Source organism: Cydia amplana, chromosome 21 (genome assembly GCF_948474715.1).
Source record: "Cydia amplana chromosome 21, ilCydAmpl1.1, whole genome shotgun sequence".
Classification (NCBI taxonomy): Eukaryota; Metazoa; Arthropoda; class Insecta; order Lepidoptera; family Tortricidae; genus Cydia; species Cydia amplana.
Window position 1 is genome coordinate 1,016,846 of NC_086089.1, and position 21,292 is coordinate 1,038,137.

The 21,292-nt window shown below is 36.2% G+C and overlaps 1 protein-coding gene across 1 annotated transcript in view; it reads right to left on the minus strand.

Annotated features, from left to right (window-relative positions):
* Positions 1-15,039, minus strand: part of LOC134658041 (uncharacterized) — a 67,249-nt gene extending 52,210 nt beyond the window's left edge. Inside the window, exon 1 of the mRNA XM_063513648.1 lies at positions 14,818-15,039. The gene's annotated coding sequence lies outside the window, so the exon portion shown is untranslated. The remainder of the gene's footprint in view (positions 1-14,817) is intronic.
* Between the last annotated feature and the right edge of the window lie 6,253 nt (positions 15,040-21,292).

Here is a 21,292-nt window from a genome sequence, read left to right on the forward strand (position 1 = left end):
CTCTTGAATATTTTAAACGAAATGAAAACAAAGTTTGTGAAATAAACACGGATATATTTGATGGAAATTAAATGAATATTCATGTCAGCGGGATATTGGATTTACATATGGATATTTTAATTTTCATTCAAAACATTCGATACCTAATTTGGTTTCTATTTTGTATTAATTTTAAATGCTAAAATGAATATCGTTATAATAGCTAAAATGAATATCGTTCTTTAAAGTGTAAAGCTACGCAAATCTTTAAAATCATTAAAATTGTGTGTTAATATTCCGCCAGTTGAAAAGCTTATAGAATACCTATAAATGGAAAATACTTCATAACTCGTTCATAATACGTCAGTTAAGCCGCTTAATCTGTAAGAGAAAGTTTTTCAATGCTCTTTTGAGCTGCAGGGATCGAAAACAAAGTCGTAAATAATATAATCCCTCCCTGTTTGACTTTTGGAGTTACGGCGCTCATTCAAAAACTGGAAAGTTGGTAATGGTTAAAGTCCTGGTAGTCTGAATTTTAGGAACTCGAAAATTTAACACTATCGATTCTCGTGTTTTGTACACATAATTAATGTCAATCTTCCGTGACCACAGCTAGTGCCTGGAACCTGGCTGAAACGTCGGAAAAAAAATTTAATCGCGTTAGACCCTTTAACTCATTCATTGCCACCCAGCCAAACAAGACATCCGCGTCAGGCCACACAAATTTCGTCATATAAAGCTGTAGTACCACGATCCCGACTATCGGGTCGTCCGGCCTGGGAACAAAACACAGCAGAGTCACAGACCAACCGAAATCATAAAATACCCGATAGTCGGGTTTTCGGCACTGAATGTGTTAATGACATTAATTACTCGATAATTTTAAAAGGTGGCTCTTAAGACTTCGTAAGTATTTTGAGTCTCAATTACATAAGTAGAATCCATTTCCGATTATTCTAACTAAGTATAGAAAGTGGTCGTTTATAAAGAACACTTGTATTAAAGTAATCTTCTTCTTCTTCTTCTTCTCAGCATATTTGCGTCCACTGCTGAACATATGCCTCTTTCATGGATTTCCATGTTGTTCTGTACGCGGCGGTTCTATGCCAGCTCGGCCCTGCCGTCTTTCTAATGTCGTCAATTTAAGTAATGCACTTTAATAATTCTGGTATCTACAGAACATAACTGAAGAATTGAAACTTAAATTAAATTAAAACTGTTTAAATACTTTAGCCGATTCTACAGTGTGAGAACTCTGGAACGCGAGTTTTTACCGGCACTTATCTGAAGTTATCAAAATATGAAAATAATCACGAACTCAAGAACCACATTTAAGAGTAATGATGGAGGAAAATAATTATAAAACCAGAGTGCGTACTTACTTAAATATTCCAGACCATGTTCTTCCAACAATTATAACGAGTTTTACGAAATGTTAAGGAGTTTCTGCTTCAGAGAATAAAATTATTGAGTTACGTCTATACTCGGCCACCCACGCAAATTATAGGAAGGCTGCCGTCACTGAGGAAAGGGGAATAAACAGAACCTTTGTAATTTTGTTACGTCTTGAATATCAGACTTTTAAATCGCGGAGCCAATAATATGTGGGCGGTAAAAATGAAGAATAATCCCTTAAAATACATCCCTCATTATCATCACATTCATCAATACCTGATGACACGTTCTTTTGTCTGTAGGTGTTTTATTTTTGTGTACGAACTACATTAAATATTTGTTCGACATGTGGTTAAGTACATCTCGAACAACTCACAAATAATGTAGCTTTTTAATTGGAGAGGATAAGAAAGGTGGTTTGGAATTAAATAAAAAGTACTTATAATATTTATTATCTATTATAAATGCGCGTGTTGTCGACGCGTTTGACTCTTCAGTTGTTATTTATGTATCTTACCTCGTCGCTCCCAAAACTACGATAAACCTGCCCTTAAGATGTCCTAAAATATTTAAATATGTCATCCCGTTCAATCAGACTTGTGGCAACCCGATCCCTAAATCTTGAGCTCTGACATCACATCACACATGTACGACCCGTGTCCTAAACCCATGGATACGAGTCCAAAAATATCGCAGGATCGATAGAGAACAATAAATCCAGGCGTCGCGTTGCGGGACAATCGTTAGCGTGGCGATTGTAACACGAGCCTGTATACGTCTGTCTAGGCAGGCGTGGCTCACTCCACGATTTCGTCGCTTTGCTACAGGTAGCTAAAAGTACATCCGTTCCACACCAATTTTGGTGGCTAGCCATAAGCCGCGCGTGGCGCTGTCGCCACCTAGGGCCATATCAGTGCTGATCGTAACAGACGCGTTTTGTTAGAGAGTGAGTCTTTTGTACAGTCGGCCAAAAATGTGGTCTACCACCCTACGGTTGAGCTTCGTTTGAACGTCATGAGACAACAAGGTCGATTGTCATATTATGTCAGTGACAATTGTCAACCTTAGCGATCGTTAGATCTCGCAGAAACTTTTGTCAAAACTGGTAGACCACTTTCTTGGCCCACTGTACCTAGTACTATTATTTATTCTGTGGTCTAGGCTATGATCGTGTTTCGTGAATTGAAATTACATCTACTCAAATAGATATGTACATACATGTACCTTATTATGGTTGTATATGTGTTCCACCCTATTAACATTAACTAGCTGGTGCACCATTTGATTTGTTACTGACCGAGCGTTAGCGAAGTTCTCCCGTTTCAGCTTGGGCAAAAACGCTTTCGTATGTTCGGATGTTCTCCTCTGCAGGTCGCATTTCTCTTTCTTTTTCACATGCTATTTATGATTTTTTACCAATCAGAATAGGAAACTACAGTTAATTCAGCTCCGTTTCAGCTTGGGCAAAAATGCTTTCGGCTTCTGCAGGCCGATTGTGAAATTCTGTGAGCAGGTTCGGTGGTGGAGTATAATATTTCTTTCGTTTCGTTTTTTGGGAAAAAAATTGTATGACGGAAATTGGCATAATGGACTTAAGCGCCAGTGATAGTGAGTTCGCTGTGATAATGACTAAACGATGTACCTACATATGCCTAAGTATTCTTTTGTTTTTACATTTTTAAACTTATTTCGAGGTCTACATCTCATTTAGCTACATTAGCAATAGTTTATTTGTTGTACGAAAATATTATGAAATCGGGTGTCAGTTTTTAAACTATTTGACCTTTCAGATTTGTCAAATGAACACTCAGTTAATTGAATTAAATCTTGCCGTATCTTCTCAAACTTACAAAGGAATGTCTCATTTGGGTGACCCTTACAAAATTTCTATTATCTTGAGTTGAACACAGTACATGTCAACACATTTGAAACACGTTGTTGTCAAGTGATTAAGCCAGTAACATTACAACTCATGAAAGTCAGACTTGGAATAACGAATTAAGTTTTACACTTAGGGTAACATTCCATTTCTGACCGCAGCTGCACTACTGGTACTGAACGCGTCGCTGTTACTGTCAATTTCCATAGTAAAATGAACAGTAGTGCAGCTGCGGTTGGAAATGGACTGTCACCTTTAGTGTTTAAATTTCAGACAGACAAAACGTCGCCCATTATAAAACGCTAGAGATATTTAAGTACTTTACTTACTTTATAACAAGATTTTATTTGATGATTGTTTGTTTCCACAAGTTAGTGAAGTGTCATCTGTTTTATTACAAGCTTTTATTTAACTTGCAATGTACCTATGTATGTAGTTATGTTTGTACGGGTCAAATCTTGCAAGTTAAATTTGACCCACCTCCCGACTTCTAATTAAGCTGGAAATTTGCACACATATGTAAGTCAAGTGACAATGCAATATTAGGGTACCATCGAGCTGACCTGATGATGTTGACAGGAGGTGGCCATAGAAACTCTGTGATAAAACAAGGCAACCTAATTGTGTTTGGGGTTTTTAGAATTGTCTCGATGAGTACCTATTAGTTGCTTGTGGAAAATAAAGTACAGTCAGCGATAAAAGCTTGCACCAAAAATGTTTTTTTTTTTGCCAGAATCTTATTTATTTGTACAAACTCCCATGAGCTGCTTCATATCTACGTTCTGGGCACTGCAGCGTCAGAGTCCACAACACAGACTATATACTTCGCATTTTCTTACTGGATTTAACTAATTATTCGATTGCTTACGATTTACTGATTAATATATCTAGATTAAATTCATAACTATAAGTCAAAGTACTTGTAGGATGCATCAGTCTTTAGAATTATAAACAAAACACTGTATCTTTTTGGTTTCTTTCTTATCTTAAAACTTTCACAACTTTGACGAGCAAAGAAAAGAGAAATAGGTAATACAAATTTTTATATTCACTCACACAAGACAAAACCGAGCAATGGGGTTTAATAATATAAAACATACTGAAATATTCAATTCTCCGCATATATGGAAGGGATGAAATCCTCTTACATATGTTATGGCAAATTCCATACACGTGTCGTGTTACAAAGGTGCACCGGTTACGGCTACTGAACGAGTGAGAACTCAGAGCAATAAAGCTCAGAGAGAGCCAGGGGAGTTATTCTGACCGAACATTGATTGTCAATATAACACCAATCAATGTGACAAATGCGAGTATCGGTTTGTCGTGGTAGCACATGTGTGGCTAAGTATTTTCTAGTGTGAAAGAACATACAAATAAGTTTTTAATATAATTTCAATAGATACTTTAAATGCGCAGTCGAAAATAAAGAATCAAAGCGTGTGTTGGACAAAAATAAAGATTTATACTGTTACAAGTAATAGCGTACGTACGCTGCTGAGTTTAACCTTTCATTTAATGATTGACGCCGTAAAATATCAATATTGGCAGTTATGTAGGTACGTATGAGTAAAAATATCATCATTTATTAACCCATTATCGCTCCAGCAAACTATACGCGGCCGGCCAAAAGGACACAACCTGGCAAATAGATTCAGTCGAAAATGGACTTAGAACCATTTCATTAAGGTGTCTTTTAACCTGACATAGGATACTACATTGTATAGAAGGTAGTAAAGCATAAAGTGTCTCTCTGCGGGAGGTAACGTATGAAACAGGCCAATTATAAGCTAGTTTGATCCTGCGGCGAGCAACTTTATGACTGACGTCAATGTGTTGTTGATGAGGCGCCATATAAAAAGAGAATAAAGGTATCAGTTCCTTCATTTGAGCAATAATAATGCAACTCGAGATTCCTAGGTATTTATAAATACCTACTCGTAATAGGTAATTCAATTAAATTAATTTCAAATTCAGATTTTAATTTCGTAAAAAAACGCTGGTGGCCTAGCGGTAAGAGCATGCGATTTGCAATCCGGAGGCATAGAGAAATAAGTAAGACAAGAGTGCTCACTCCATACATCAGTTCAGACTATTAATTTCAGTGTCTACATCTAGCATCGAGTAGCGGAACTATCAGTACTGCTACTTGACAATAGATGTCGCACCGACCGGAAAGTCTTATCTCAACAGAATAAGACTTTCCGGTTGGTGCTACATCTATTGTCAAGTAGCAGTACTGATAGTTCCGCTACTCGATACTAGATGCTAATAGTCTTTTTGGTACTAAAACTGATGTATGGAGTGAGCACTCTATGTATTTTTTTCTCTATGCCGGAGGTCGCGGGTTCGAACCCCGGCTCGTACCAATGAGTTTTTCGGAACTTATGTACGAAATATCATTTGATATTTACCAGTCGCTTTTCGGTGAAGGAAAACATCGTGAGGAAACCGGACTAATCCCAATACGGGAGCCTAGTTTACCGTCTGGGTTGGAAGGTCAGATGGCAGTCGCTTTCGTAAAAACTAGTGCCCCCGCCAATTCCTGGGATTAGTTGCCAAGCGGACCCCAGGCTCCCATGAGCCGTGGCAAAATGCCGGGACAACGCGAGGAAGAAGAAGAAGAAAATTTTAATTTCGTAGATCATGGCTGATTTTCAATACTTACCTTTCTGATTCTGAGACACTGGGCCCGATTCGGATTTTGTAATAGACATCTATTAGATATCTTTTAGAAATCGCCAAGATACGATAACGATATGTTTAAGATCTAACCTGTCATGACATTTCCGCGATTCTGGAGATACTCTTGAACGATTTCCACAAGATATTACTTAGAGATCTAATTCACATCTAATAGATATCTAACACGATCTATCGTAAAAGTGACATTGATTGCCCGAATTGCGCTGCAAAAGAGAACTAGTTGAAATCTAAACTATAACGTATCTAGAATGGATCTAGTACGTGTCGTTTCTTGTGAATATCTTGAACTTCGAATACGACAGACTGTTTCTAGATCTTTTCAGTAGTATTGCTTTACGGTATCAAAGGTGATTAAAAATTTACTCAACCACACCACATAACATTCACAACCACCATGTACAATTACAATTCTGCATTAACCAGTAGGTATTTTGACAGATGGTGCCTGTATGTACATTTTACATGAAGTGAATTTGCCAGTAAATATCTGGAACCGGTGCGCAAATGACAACGGGTGATATGTATGTTTGATTATTCTCATAGGATTTTTGATTATAATTACCTACTCGTACCTTTGCTTCTTTTGATAAAGCTATGTATAGCTTCAATTAAGGACCGTAGCCTAAAATAACGCTATTCTAAACAAACTCGTGATTCAGTAGTTATTTTTCCACTTTTTTCCCTAAAAAAGCGTATGTTCTTTCAAATCTAATCACATTTACGTCATTTTGCTCGTTCGTCTACGAGGTATTTGAACGCATTTGTCGGTATCGTGTAAACAAATACGCCAGCTAAATGTGCAGGCGCGTATAGTTTTATACCATTAGGATTAAAGCTTGATTTCGAATGAATCAAGTGCAATTGTTAACTGGGAAATCCGTTGCTCCGAAATTACATTCTCCATCTTTCTCAAGCGCGTATCTTACAATTTCTACAAACAAGAAAAGCATTTGAGATGTAGATTTTAAGGTTGATATTCCAAAGCAATATATATTTAGCTTGAGGGTTAATAAAGTTAGAATGCGTTTAAGTGGTTCATTCAGATGACTATTAATATCATCGGGCTATATTTAAAGTTATTAACATCGGTTTATTGTTCGGTGTTACCTGCCTGGACTCTGTGATAAGTACAGTCGGCATCAGATATATCGGAGCGGCCAAAAAAGAAAAAATATCTGAATACGTACACTAGCGCCTTGACAATAAAGGCGTGTTCAGATATTTGCGAGCAGTTGTGCAGCTCCGATATATCTGATTGCGGCTGTACACAGATTCACAGGACTATGTTGATTGCATTAAGTATATGATACGTCATAATGGACGTCACGAATAATCCCAAAGCTATTAAGTAAACATGACTAATAATACCCATTATAGGAAAATGTTGTTATTGCAGTTTAACGTTAAGCCGTTAATGGGTCATCAGGTAATCTCTTTTCGGTACTTTAATAGAAAGGTACTTATGGTACCCACGACAATTTATATACCTAATAATTAAGACATGCACGCTTCGGATACTCTCTCGTAGTGTAAAAACCTCCCCCTAAGTAGAACCCTTTCACGACCACGACCAGCAATGTATTGCCCTTACCTATTCCTGCTATATTAAAACAAAATTAATGTGAATTAATTTTAAATAAGCAGAAACATCTGCGAACGATGCTATTAAGCTTAGAATACATTGATAAGTAAATTGGAATTGAAATTGAAATCACTTATTGCATATCATAAATATTACTGGTGAATTTCCAATATGACTTGGAATTCCGGTAGCCATTTAAGAAGTGTAACGCTCTTACGGTAGATATCGCTAGGGTCTCTTTGACACATATGGTGGAAAGATTCGCTGGCTATGGATGCGGTCTTGGTGGCTCAGTTGGCAGAGCACTGGCGTATCGATCCAGAGGCCGTAAGTTCAAGTCTAACCCAAGGCATTAAACTTTCACTTTTAAAATTAACGTGGATATTATCCCCATACGAGTTAATATACCTACAGCAACAGAATCCCACAGGACAGCTACCCGCGCACTGCAAGTGGTTTGAAATTGGAATAAATTAAATACTAAAGACGTCGGTACCTAAAAGTTTAATTTTCCCCGAAAACGGGCCACGGTGAATTTCATGCAAATTCTCCGCTCGCATACTTTTTGCACCGTTTCGGTTAAATAGTTTTAATGAAACAATATTATACATATTATGCGAAAGGAATAAGTTTACATAAATCATGACATATTTATGCTTGTGTTATCATTTACATTCAAAGAAGAATTTGTATAGCTTTACAATACTTACATAATTTACATATCTTTATCATGTTGAAACGCGTCTGCCGCGCGTGTTCCAAACGGGTAGGTATGACATAAACATTTGCCTCCTAGATCATAAATAAGTTTTTTGACAAAAAAATCCTTTTTTATACAAGCTCTTCTCGCTGTCTACTTTTATTTCCACAGGCAACTAATAGGTACGCATCGCGACAATTGTAATAACTCCAAACACAGTTAGGTTCCGTTTTATTTTGTTACAGAGTTCCTATGACCATCTCCTGCCTCCATCACCAGATCAGCTCGATGGTACATCGTTGCATTGTCACCCGACTATCATATGTGTGCAAATTTGGGAAGTGGGTCAAATTTAGCTTCCAAGATTTGACCCACACTAACTAACAAACTCACATACTAACAGGGCAAGTTAAATAAAAGCTTGTAAATGAAATAAAGGATCATATCGGAAACAGATCGAATAACTAAAATTGGAATACGCCTGTTATTTTCTCAAATTATCGGAAATCCGATATCAGGGAAAACCCGGTATATAAGGGAGTAATAAACCGAAGTATACCGAAATATTATCCACGAAGCCGCACCCTGCCTTAATTAACATATTGCTTACACAATACTCATTACGTATCGTCACTTTATGAATGGTAATATTGTCATTTTGCGACCAAAATTAGATTGACGGATTTTCGCTTAGGTAAATTGCTCCACGACGCATAATTTCACAAAACGTGAAATTCGAACACTCGTTCAATCGTTAACTGTATTCTTGTGCAGTTAACTAAAAGTTACAACTGTTTCCTGAAAGTATAAACTTTAATATGTTTTGAATACGAAACATAATAAAAGCAAATTGTTTTTATCAAGCGTAACATCCACGTAGTTTTATATATTTCATTATTTCAAGCGGGAACTACTACAAATTTTATCGAATAGCCATAACAGTTAATCTTAAATAGAACAAAACATTAAAAAAAAAATCACAGCAATTCTAAAGCTTTTTAATACATTCGTGTGCAAAATGTCAACCTCAAACGCATACTCAAATTCATCAAAGCAATGGAAGATAACGGCATTATCTTATCGAGCGCTGACAGAATCATATCACCCGCGTGAACCACTCGGCTGTGCCACCATAATGAGGTGTCAAAGTTAACAAATATTGTGGGGAAACCTCGGAAAAGCCTTACGAAATCATTTCATGCTCGGTGACAACATCGTTACTTTCGGTTTTTCTCGAGAATGCCTATTTTGTTAGCATTTATACATGACACTCGCACTCGAGCCTATACTTGTCAGAAAATTATGAGAATCTTAGAAATCATATTGGTATTTATTGAATGACAATTGAAACCCATATATGATATCTTCGGAAAATCGGGATCTAGCCAAGGTGCCAATCGTTTGCGCTAAGAACGAAACGCTGTTTTTCTTTCACCCTATTATATAAGAGTGATAGAGAGACAGAAAGCGTTTCGTTATCGTAACGCAAACGATTGGCGTTTTGGCTAGTTTGCGCTACAACGAAACGCTGTTTCTCTATCGCACTAATATAAAAGAGTGTTAGAGAGACATAAAGCGTTTCGTTGTCGTAGCACAAACTATAGTTCGTTTTTTAGGGTTCCGTAGCCAAATGGCAAAAAACGGAACCCTTATAGATTCGTCATGTCTGTCTGTCTGTCCGTCTGTCTGTCCGTCCGTATGTCACAGCCACTTTTCTCCGAAACTATAAGAACTATACTGTTAAAACTTGGTAAGTAGATGTATTCTGTGAACCGCATTAAGATTTTCACACAAAAATAGAAAAAAAACAATAAATTTTTGGGGTTCCCCGTACTTCGAACTGAAACTCAAAAAATTTTTTTTCATCAAACCCATACGTGTGGGGTATCTATGGATAGGTCTTCAAAAATGATATTAAGGTTTCTAATATCATTTTTTTCTAAACTGAATAGTTTGCGCGAGAGACACTTCCAAAGTGGTAAAATGTGTGTCCCCCCCCCTGTAACTTCTAAAATAAGAGAATGATAAAACTAAAAAAAATATGTACATTACCATGTAAACTTCCACCGAAAATTGGTTTGAACGAGATCTAGTAAGTAGTTTTTTTTTAATACGTCATAAATCTCCTAAATACGGAACCGTTCATGGGCGAGTCCGACTCGCACTTGGCCGCTTTTCTTAGCATTAGAAAGAAGGTAAGCGATTTTGAACATGTCTTTTTATTAAAAGCGGCCAAGTGCGAGTCGGACTCGCCCATGAAGGGTTCCGTATTTAGGCGATTTATGACGTATAAAAAAAAACTACTTACTAGATCTCGTTCAAACCAATTTTCGGTGGAAGTTTACATGGTAATGTACATCATATATTTTTTTTAGTTTTATCATTCTCTTATTTTAGAAGTTACAGGGGGGGGGGGACACACATTTTACCACTTTGGAAGTGTCTCTCGCGCAAACTATCCAGTTTAGAAAAAAATGATATTAGAAACCTCAATATCATTTTTGAAGACCTATCCATAGATACCCCACACGTATGGGTTTGATGAAAAAAAAATTTTTGAGTTTCAGTTCGAAGTATGGGGAACCCCAAAAATGTATTGTTTGTTTTCTATTTTTGTGTGAAAATCTTAATGCGGTTCACAGAATACATCTACTTACCAAGTTTCAACAGTATAGTTCTTATAGTTTCGGAGAAAAGTGGCTGTGACATACGGACGGACAGACAGACGGACAGACGGACAGACAGACAGACAGACATGACGAATCTATAAGGGTTCCGTTTTTTGCCATTTGGCTACGGAACCCTAAAAATCACCATTGAAAAATAAGACACAGACACAGCAAATATGTTAGAATTATAAATCATATACGATCTTTTACATTCTTTTGCTTTCATAAGTAATATAAACTAATTTTATAAAACGTTTTTCACATTTTTTTAATAAAAAGACATGTCTGTCTGTGCCTGCGCTGGATCTACTGGAAGTCGCCAGCATCATGCTGAGATGAGATCATTTCGTGGCACTTTCTCCATCATATGTTTTTCTGTTTTGTATAATTTTCTCTTCTACGAGTATGTCTTCCTTACTTATAATATTGATGCCAATGTAAGTCCAATTCTATCGACCGATTACGTGCTCTGAATTTTAATTATAAGATCAAACGAAAATTTAAGAACCTTTTTCAATCTGACGGGACACCACGTCTCAACTAGACTAGAAGAATAGAGTCTCTTTAGCATCTACTTATAGTCTCACGAATACGGTTCACATACTAATAGAGATTATGATAAATGTTGAATTTCATAATAAAATCTAGTTAAATAGATAGAAAAATCACAATAAGTTGGAGACAAAAAATATGAGGCCCATTAAAGAGAGAACACATGTGTTGGCCCCATGTCGTTTCTTAAGTTGAAGTTCGATAACAGGTTTTAAAAAGTATGATACATTGTTAGATTAGAACTCGATTTTCTACCAAATGTGCGTTGCAAACCTTATGCCGGTTCAATCTTTAGCATTTGACTCTATTCAATATGTTTTAAAATGAAATGAAATGAAAATGAAAATGAAAATATTTATTTCAGACACCAGCCAGCCTATTATGGATAGCTTATTCCATCTTTATCCACGTGATAAAATAACTGTCACTGTTTAACACCGTGGGAAAGAAAGTGACGGACACCGTTTTATCACGCTGTCACGTAGACAAGAACGACCATCATATCCGTACAGGTATCCATATTTTTGTCTACACAACTATATTAGTTGGTAACAAAGAAAAATAAAATACAACTATAAATTAATGATTATTTGTGACGTGGCTCTTAAAGTCAATATGTAGGTACATTATACAGTGCCAGCCACTTGAATAGCCTCACTCAACAAAATTAATATTTCTCATAGTAATATAAAAAGGAGATATATATTAAACATTAAATATGAAATAAAACAAGAAGCCTTGTAATAGTAAATACAATATTTATTGTTATCTAATCAAAGTTTTAAGAAATAACGTCAAACAAATAAATTGACCCTTCCACTTGAATAGCCTCACATGCTAAAAGATACTGTTTAGTTATTAAAACTCTCGTTTAATATTTCGTATACCTTCCATTAGACCTTATTAATTCGAAAATACGTTTAGGTAGTGATTCATATAAAGAATGTATGTAATTAACGTCCACAGAATCCCAAACAGTGTAAATAGCTTGAATGAGTTCTTCTTTATTACTAAACTGTCTTCCGTTGTAATATACTTGCCGAGAAAGCCAACCCCAGGCATTTTCCATGATGTTCAGATCAGGGGACAAGGATGGCCAATCTAGAACTTCAATCTGGTTTTCTTCAAACCACTTTGTAACTATGGCTGACTTGTGTATGGGAGCATTATCATGCTAAAAAAACACTTTTTTTCTACCTATTACTTTTCTGATCTTACTTTTTGTTTCTTTTAATAAATTTAAATACTTTTCAGAATTTAGTCTTCCGTCTACCACAATTAAATCAACAGTACCATAGTAAGAAATTGCTCCCCAAACCATCACCGATCCGAGAGTTGAATGATGACGTGATAGTACTTTCGGTTCTTTCCTTAGGTCATGAAAATAATATTTAAATCCATCTGGACCATCTAGATTAAACTTTTTCTCATCACTAAAAATCACATTTCGCCACTCGGTTTTCCAGCACATGTACTTTTTAGCCAAAGACAGTCGACCCGCCACATGTTGTTCGCGCAAAGGAGGTTTACTCATGATTTTTTTTCGTTTGAGGTGGGATGATGTTCTAATAATCCGTCGAACTGTAGAGAGAGGTGCTCTAGTATTTATTTCACTAGCTATTTGCCTGGCGGTCTTGGTGGAATTTGAAGCAGTGCGTAAAATAAGTCGACGTTCACGATCCGTAGTGGCAAATTTTGTGCGTCCTTTATACTGGTGGCCGTAATTTTCCTTATTTTTAACATAATTATTAATAACTTTAGGGCTGCGACCTATTTTTTGAGCTATCTCACGATGGGATAATTTTAGAGTTAAATAAAAATTAACCTTTTCAATTTCTAAACTTGTAAGTTTTTTCTTAATAGAATGCCATCTGTATTATCTAATCATAATAAAATAAATTTGAAAGCGAAACTTAAATGCACAGTTTGGACGATTATGTTACACTGAGGCTATTCATGTGGACGGCCCGTATTAGCTCTTGCGTCCACAACGTTTCGCGCGCAGACAAATTCGGACTTGTTAATGTGTCGTTCGATAAACGTCAGGGCGTACAATTCAAATTTAAGATATATTGATAAAAATAATCACGTATAATTATAATACTCACAATATATAGGTGAGGCTATTTAAGTGGTTGGCACTGTATTTAGATTCGTATGCAACACGGCTTCGGCTCCCTATATGTACAAATGTTATAACTTATATCGTTAGCGATGGTTATTGGAAATGTATTGCGTACTGTGATTGCATATCAATGTACGCTCGATTTATCGAAAACTGAAGTGAAATATGTATAAAGATGTGACCTGTGAATAATTCCCCGTTTCGACCCCCCCCCCCCCGTGCTTTTCAATTGTAATATACAAATATTCATAAAAAGTATTATTAAATTTCCATATGAGTTAACAAACAATCTCGTCGTGTTTACTTGACGAAGATTAAAAAGGAAATATTTTTTGAATGTCTTATACACAGATACATACTGTCTGCTGTTTTGGCGCGCTACAGATTTGGTTATCAAGAGGGTATCATTTGATTTGTTTTCAGCTGTGAGGTTTTATATAGCCCTTATTATATTATTTGTGAAATGTGTTTGTGAAAATTGAAGAGATTTATTAACTGAACCTGGAAACAAAGAAGGCATTTTAGTAACTCAATTAATTGCAGTAGAGTAATTTATAAAATTGATTTTAATAAATGCAAGTAATGCATATTTTAACGATTGCGCTTCAATTTACATTGGTTAGCTTATGTGGCCTGTTGCTAGAAATCTATTTGCATGATTTTGTAGCAATTAAGTAGAATATAATATCCTCTAATAACATATATAAATATTACGACTTTGTTTGGTATTGCTGCCAAAGTATACCTTTACCTACTTATAAACCTTCTCATATTCAGTTTACAAGAATATAAGAATCATAAATACACGATAGGCTAGTAAAATAAGTACTGGGGATACAACACAGAGTAAACTAACGCAGTTTCCAGGGCTCCAACTTCATATATAGCATGTTTTGAACAATAAACATTTACTATTATTAAAAATAAACAAATAACATACTGAAAGAATATTCAATTTATTAAAACCGCGATAATATTGTAAACAAATTACATGCCTAATATATTTCAAATCGTCGGCGCAAAACTAAGATTAATCCGGCGTTGGAGTCTTAAAATCGATATTATCTTAACAGAAGATATTTTTATCAATAAATACTAAATAAATTATCAAAATTACTATAGTTATCCTTGAGTATATTGGAAATGTCAAAATTGTCCCGAACCGACGGGGCAGCGGCAGCAACAGGTTACAATCCACGCGTTCAACAATATTGATTTAAAGCATCTTACCGAGTTAAAAAATCCAAGCTTTACACGTCACTAAAGGGGTCTCGAACCGATTTAGTTCGGTATGGGGGGTTTACAAGGGTGACACTTGTTGGATCGAGCGCGACGCGTCCGTCCCGGTCGGCGCTCGGGGGGAGACTGCCACCGGGGACGGTTTACGGGAATTATGAGGATTCTTGGACATTATTCTGATGCTTGGCGAGCATAGCGTCTCATGTGAGCCAGTAAAACAGTAAACCTAGTAGTCCTTCTTGGGATAAGATCGCTTTTGTGATATGATAATTTTTACCTTGTTTTTGAAGTAAAAACTTCTTTAGCGGCGCTGGGCACTTTTTGAGGTGGGGAAAAAATGATAAACTCGAGACAGCGTAAGGCGATCACGTGACCGTAAGCCCCGTAAGGTGGCCACTCATCATTTAAATGGCATTTAAATCAATAAAGAAAAACTCAATGTTATTTGACATTTATGTTGCGGACTCCTTTTCAAGACTCTTTACCTATGTTCAAATAATTTGACGTTGTCATGGCAGTATGTAACTAAACATGTCAATGAAAAAGTGTGATCTTATTTGAGAATGATAATAATATATAATAAATAAATAGAATTCCTCCGCTAAACGTATGTATCGTGTTACCGGGCGTCGGTAACATAGTGAGGTGAGTTTTCACTTCTATCGGCACTCCCGGAGTGCAACCGTTGTTGCTTATTTTGTGTAAACTTGTTGTAACTATAGTAACTGCTGTCTACGTTTCTCTATTAATCTTTTGGCGCTTTATTTCATGCATGGTGTAAAATAATTTATTTTAAATACATCCAAATACCCTATTGTCTAGTTTTCTTATCTCTGTATGGGGTTGTAACTACAGTTCTTGGCGTCGGAAACCAGACTTGTTGCCGTGAAATAAACCACGCTCCCGGCGACACTTTCTGCTTAGTGTTACTTCGTGCTTAATAATATTAAAGTACCTATTTTATATTCCGTTCGGTCCGCGAATATTAATAATTTGAATAAATTGTCAAGATGTTTTGAATCTTTTTCTGGGGTCATGGTCAAAGATTAAGAAAAACAGGTACATATTTTATTTCCATTACTGACCAATTTCTTACATAGATGCGTCTATACTTATTTATGAATCCAAGATTGTAGGTAGTTGTAGTAGTAGAACTCATAAATTATGTCTTGTTTTGCTGTCACATTGATATTAACATTAGATTGGAAGGCAATTCAAACTTTTTAATCTGGTAATGAAACAGTTATGGATATGATGTCAACAACTGTGAAATTTCTTCAATAAGAAATATCACTGTTGATAGACGACAGATCATATCCATAACCGTTTCATAACTAGAAGTTTGAATTGCCCTCCTGATTTACAAACTTCTCAGTTCTCAAGTAATTTCTAGTTGCTACGGCGTAGCTGCAGTTTCGTAGCAGTTCGTAGCAAAGAAAACACTTCTTAGCAAGCAAATTATATAGGTAGGTAGGTATTAATAGGTACTGGTCACTTTAGGTACCGCTAAATTATATTCGAATAATTTCACATATTCACAATCTTTATAAATTACTTCAGTTCGTTTTTCAGACGTGTTTAAATCTGTTAATAACTACTTTATTTATCCGGGTATACTTATTTTGTTTTCATTTTACATAATTTTAATATGTGATAGTCATAGTCACTGTTATATTATTTTGACTTACCTACAGGCCATTTCGACAGTACTACCAAATTACCCATTTCTTTTCATTCACGAAATACATGAGAATGATAACTAAATGATGTCATTTAGCTATAGTGCACCTTGCTCGAGCCAATATATGGCGCGATAAGTATAACTAAATTACGTTCTAATTGACCTGTTGGACAAAATCATGAAGAATACGAATAAGAGGAAGAAAAATAACAAAAACCCCAGTAAATAGATCTTCTGCGAGCTCCATACATTCTGTAAACGTGGCTCTAACTCAAACGTAATAACTGTGTTAGTGAGCTCCCGAAGGTTCGGACCGCGGTCGCTCCGTTTGCTCAGGAGTCAAGTGTTGGCATTACATAACCCACAGAACAAGTTAGAATGGCGATGCGAGCAGGGTACGTGTCGCCGCCGGTTTTGAGCAAACGCTCGCATGCTACTCGCCCGCGCTGACCGAAAACGAAGTAAACATGCCTTTTGCGCCACAATAACCTTCAGATTAAGAAGCCAGATATCAAATCTGTCTAAAGGAGGCGTATCCATTCACCACGCACACAAGTTTTTACTACCGTTGCGCGAGTGTTAGTAAATGTGGAGAGGAACGAGCGGCGACACCGGTTCCGATACTAACTGCGCGCGATAGCCATTCTAACCTCTTTAATATGTTCTGTGACTTAACCCATGCGCGGCCGACTTTGTTTGACTTTGCATGTTAATTGTAGGCAGCTGTTGGTTTCCATCCTCGTGTGCGATGTTACTACTTGTGGATATACAATAGTATATGCAAAGTGTATGTATGTGTAGTGTATGTAGTATAATATATCCACAAGTAGTATCATCCTGCACGTAGATAATAATATGTTATTGCATTCATTGAAGTCTAGATTAAGTGAATTTTGCAAAAAAAAACTTAATATTGTTAACTCCATCGATAATGCAGTTACCTACAGAATTATATAGATCATGCAACTATTTAAAAACTACGCTACTACTTAAAAAGCGACCAAGTGCGAATCGGACTCGCCCATGAAGGGTTCCGTATTTAGGGGATTTATGACGTATAAAAAAAAAATTCTCACTAGATCTCGTTCAAACCAATTTTCGGTGGAAGTTTACATGGAAATGTACATCATATATTTTTTTTAGTTTTATTATTCTGTTATTTTAGAAGTTACAGGGGGGGGGACACACATTTTACCACTTTGGAAGTGTCTCTCGCGCAAACTATTCAGTTTAAAAAAAATGATATTAGAAACCTCAATATCATTTTTAAAGACCTATCCATAGATACCCCACACGTATGGGTCTGATGAAAAAAAATTTTTGAGTTTCAGTTCTAAGTATGGGGAACCCCAAAAATTTATTGTTTTTTTTTCTATTTTTGAGTGAAAATCTTAATGCGGTTCACAGATTACATCTACTTACCAAGTTTCAACAGTATATTTCTTATAGTTTCGGAAAAAAGTGGCTGTGACATACGGACGGACAGGCAGACGGACAGACGGACAGACAGACAGACATGACGAATCCATAAGGGTTCCGTTTTTTGCCATTTGGCTACGGAACCCTAAAAATTACGCGGATACTGAAATACAAACCATGTTATAGCTATAACTATAATAAGGACAATTAAAACCGTAGGTTATTATACAAACGTATTAATTCAGAATGAAATAATATCGGCTAGTCTAGTAACCCATCCGATTTTTTATCGTCCATAAACTAAATAATAGCTTTTCTCCCGCATTCTAATGAACGCATAAAAATAAAATTCTAATATCTGTCGTTAAATCGTAAATCAAGCTATTTAAAAGTTTTATATAGGTACATCGAATCAGCCTACGGTCGTTGTAAACGTAATGTGAAAAATCACGTCTTCTTTGGAAGAGGAATGACATTGTGGAATTTTTATTCCTATATAATTACTAGCTTCTGCGTGGGGTGACGATGATGATGATAATTGATAAAACCTATGCTATGTCCGTCCTCGGGCCTGAAGCTATCTCCATACCAAATTACATCTTAGTCGGTTCATCTGTTTCAGCCTGATGAGGCAACAGACTATGGAGTTACTTTCACATTTATAATAATATTAATAGGGGTGTATATACCTATCATAAAAAGTCACATAATATGCCGGCAGTTACAGGTGTCGACGCAGGGTAGAAGCCACGCGCCGGGCATATATAATCGCTCGTGTCCCAGATCCACTCTCCCTCAACGTTTTCCTCAAAAGGATCGTGACTCATGACTTTCCCTTTTTCTGACAATGAGCCCGATTCACTTTTGCCCATTTCTTATGGTTTTGAACTTGTTTTGATACGACCTTGATGATCGTTTTGGTGATTGACGAGAATCTCACGCACGACTTTAATTTCGCATGCACAATCAGTGTGAGCGATCTTTAAGGTCGTGTAGGTATTGAAATTGACTAATTATAAGTATAAATTTTTGACATATAAAGTTTGTAATTTTATGAATAAAGAAATATGAAATATATCAAAACCATTGCAAAACCATAACTAAGATTGTAAAATTTTAATCAGGCTGCTCTTGTTTAGATTTTTGGCTCATAGGATATTTAGCGAAGCTTGATATTGAGAAAAGATTGAATTTGATACGTTCATTGAGTAGAAAGTCCTCTGGGTCGTCCGTCATTTATATTTATTGTCGCGTTGTGACCATGGTTTCTCGGGTCAGCTATAAACCTTAATAATGTCTCTATTCTAAGTGATAAACTGGCTATCGCGACGTTTCAAATCCGCACATACAAACAAGCTTCTTGTTCAACGCCATTGTATATGTACTTACTTAGTTTTAAATTCTTCTACACATAATACCTACGAACAAATAAAAAAACAACGGGTTGCACTTTTGGAGTGCCGGCAGAAGTGAAAACTCAATGACATTGTAACAGTTTTTCGATCAGGTCACGTGTCCGTCTTACGAATTTTCAATTTGTCGAATCTGTCGGTCACGTGACCTGTCGCGAGTTTAATATTTTTTCTCCACCTAAAAAAGTGCACAGCGCCGCTAAAGAAGTTTTCACTTCAATAACAAGCTATAATCATCTGCAGATAATGTCCTTGAGCTTGGTTATTTATAATCAAAAAGGGTTACTTTTCTCGGCAGGGACTGTACGTTCAGTCTGTTTTTACCATTCATTTAACAAGTACCTTTAAATTGATACGCCAATGTACGAGAGCAAATATCGAACTATTCATAGAAGTAGAAGCCTTTTGTGGGGGTGGCGTGGGCTCGCTCGTTGCAGAACAGAGGTTCTCTATACAATGTACATGGACATTTTCAGATAAAAGAGTACCATTTTTTTAAACCAAGTCAAGTCCAAAAATGAGCCTTTAGGGTTCAGTAATTTTATTAGGCGATATTTTTTTTTCATCAACAAATCTAATACAATCTCACAGTAAAATACGAAGATAGTTTCTATCAAGATATTAGATGTCCATTTTATTTTCATTTTACAAATTGTTATTGAAGTTACGCGATGCCGCGTCAAGTTCGAGGGCAAATTGCATTTTTATTAACATCAAAGCAAATTGCCTGTACATTTTCAACAACATTGATTGCATTTTATTAGCGAGAAGCGTTCGTCTGCTCGGGAAGCTTATTTAGAAACCTAAAATTCAATGTCAGTTCGTCTCGCTTGCTCTCATAAATTCGGTGGCGATGTGGCTATTTGAAATCGAATTGGTGTCTTAATATACATTTCTGAATGCTTCTTTTTCGCGTCAACGCCAACCCTTTGCATAATCGAATACATCAAACTAGTACCTGAGAAAATTCGCAAATAAGCTAGAATTAAGGTGGAAACATACGGCAGTACGTTTTAAACACTCATGTATACCATGCATTTATAAAATCTAAACAAGGTGCGTTGGGGTAAGTGCAGACTATCTTTCGACTAGTTGGTAAACTTTTACAGTATTTTTTTTACTTCACACTTGTAAAGATTCTTTAAAAAGTTAGTGCGCTTAATAAATGATAATAACATAATTACATATTTTTTCATCGTACAATATTTCAAATATTTTTTGGACTTGATACGGACTTTCATGGGATAAGTGCGGAATACTTTTAGACGCATGATTTATAGGAATTTGGAACCGTCCGTTGTTTGTCAGCATTTATTCTCTAACTTTTATCCCTGACGGTATCAATAGAACATTGTTGTTTAACTTCCAAAATGGGTCCGGGTGACCTAGCCAAGGTGACGATCGCTTGCGCTTTGCCATCGAATCGCTTGGTGTCTCTCTATCACTCTTCAATATCGCTACGGAGCGTACTGGCATGGCTATTTTGAGTTGCGCCTCAGCTAGCGGCTACGGCAGAGATTCACTTCCATATATTTTCACCCAAGTTAACAACTCATCTCATCTGCGCTAAATTAAATTCGTGAACTTATCTCCGATTACTTGATAGGGCTTCGCAGTGGCCAGCTCAGACGCTGAATACGCAAGCACTAAATTAATTAAGATTCAACACTTTTACTTAATTAATACAGTTTGTATTTATAGATCTAAAGGTCAATGTCTTGCTTAATTTCATACCTCGATAGCTTTGGAGTTTCAAATTTCAATAATTATCAAAATTATTCATACTTCTATAATGATACGAGTAATATAATGATAACAAATTTATTTCAGTTTGGGGTTGTGACAAAGCATAGCTAAACAATATTTAATAACTAGTATTTAGTCACAAATAAATCTTATTAGTATGCTGGCTTAATTTGTAATTTTAATATAAATATTAGGCATATAAATACGG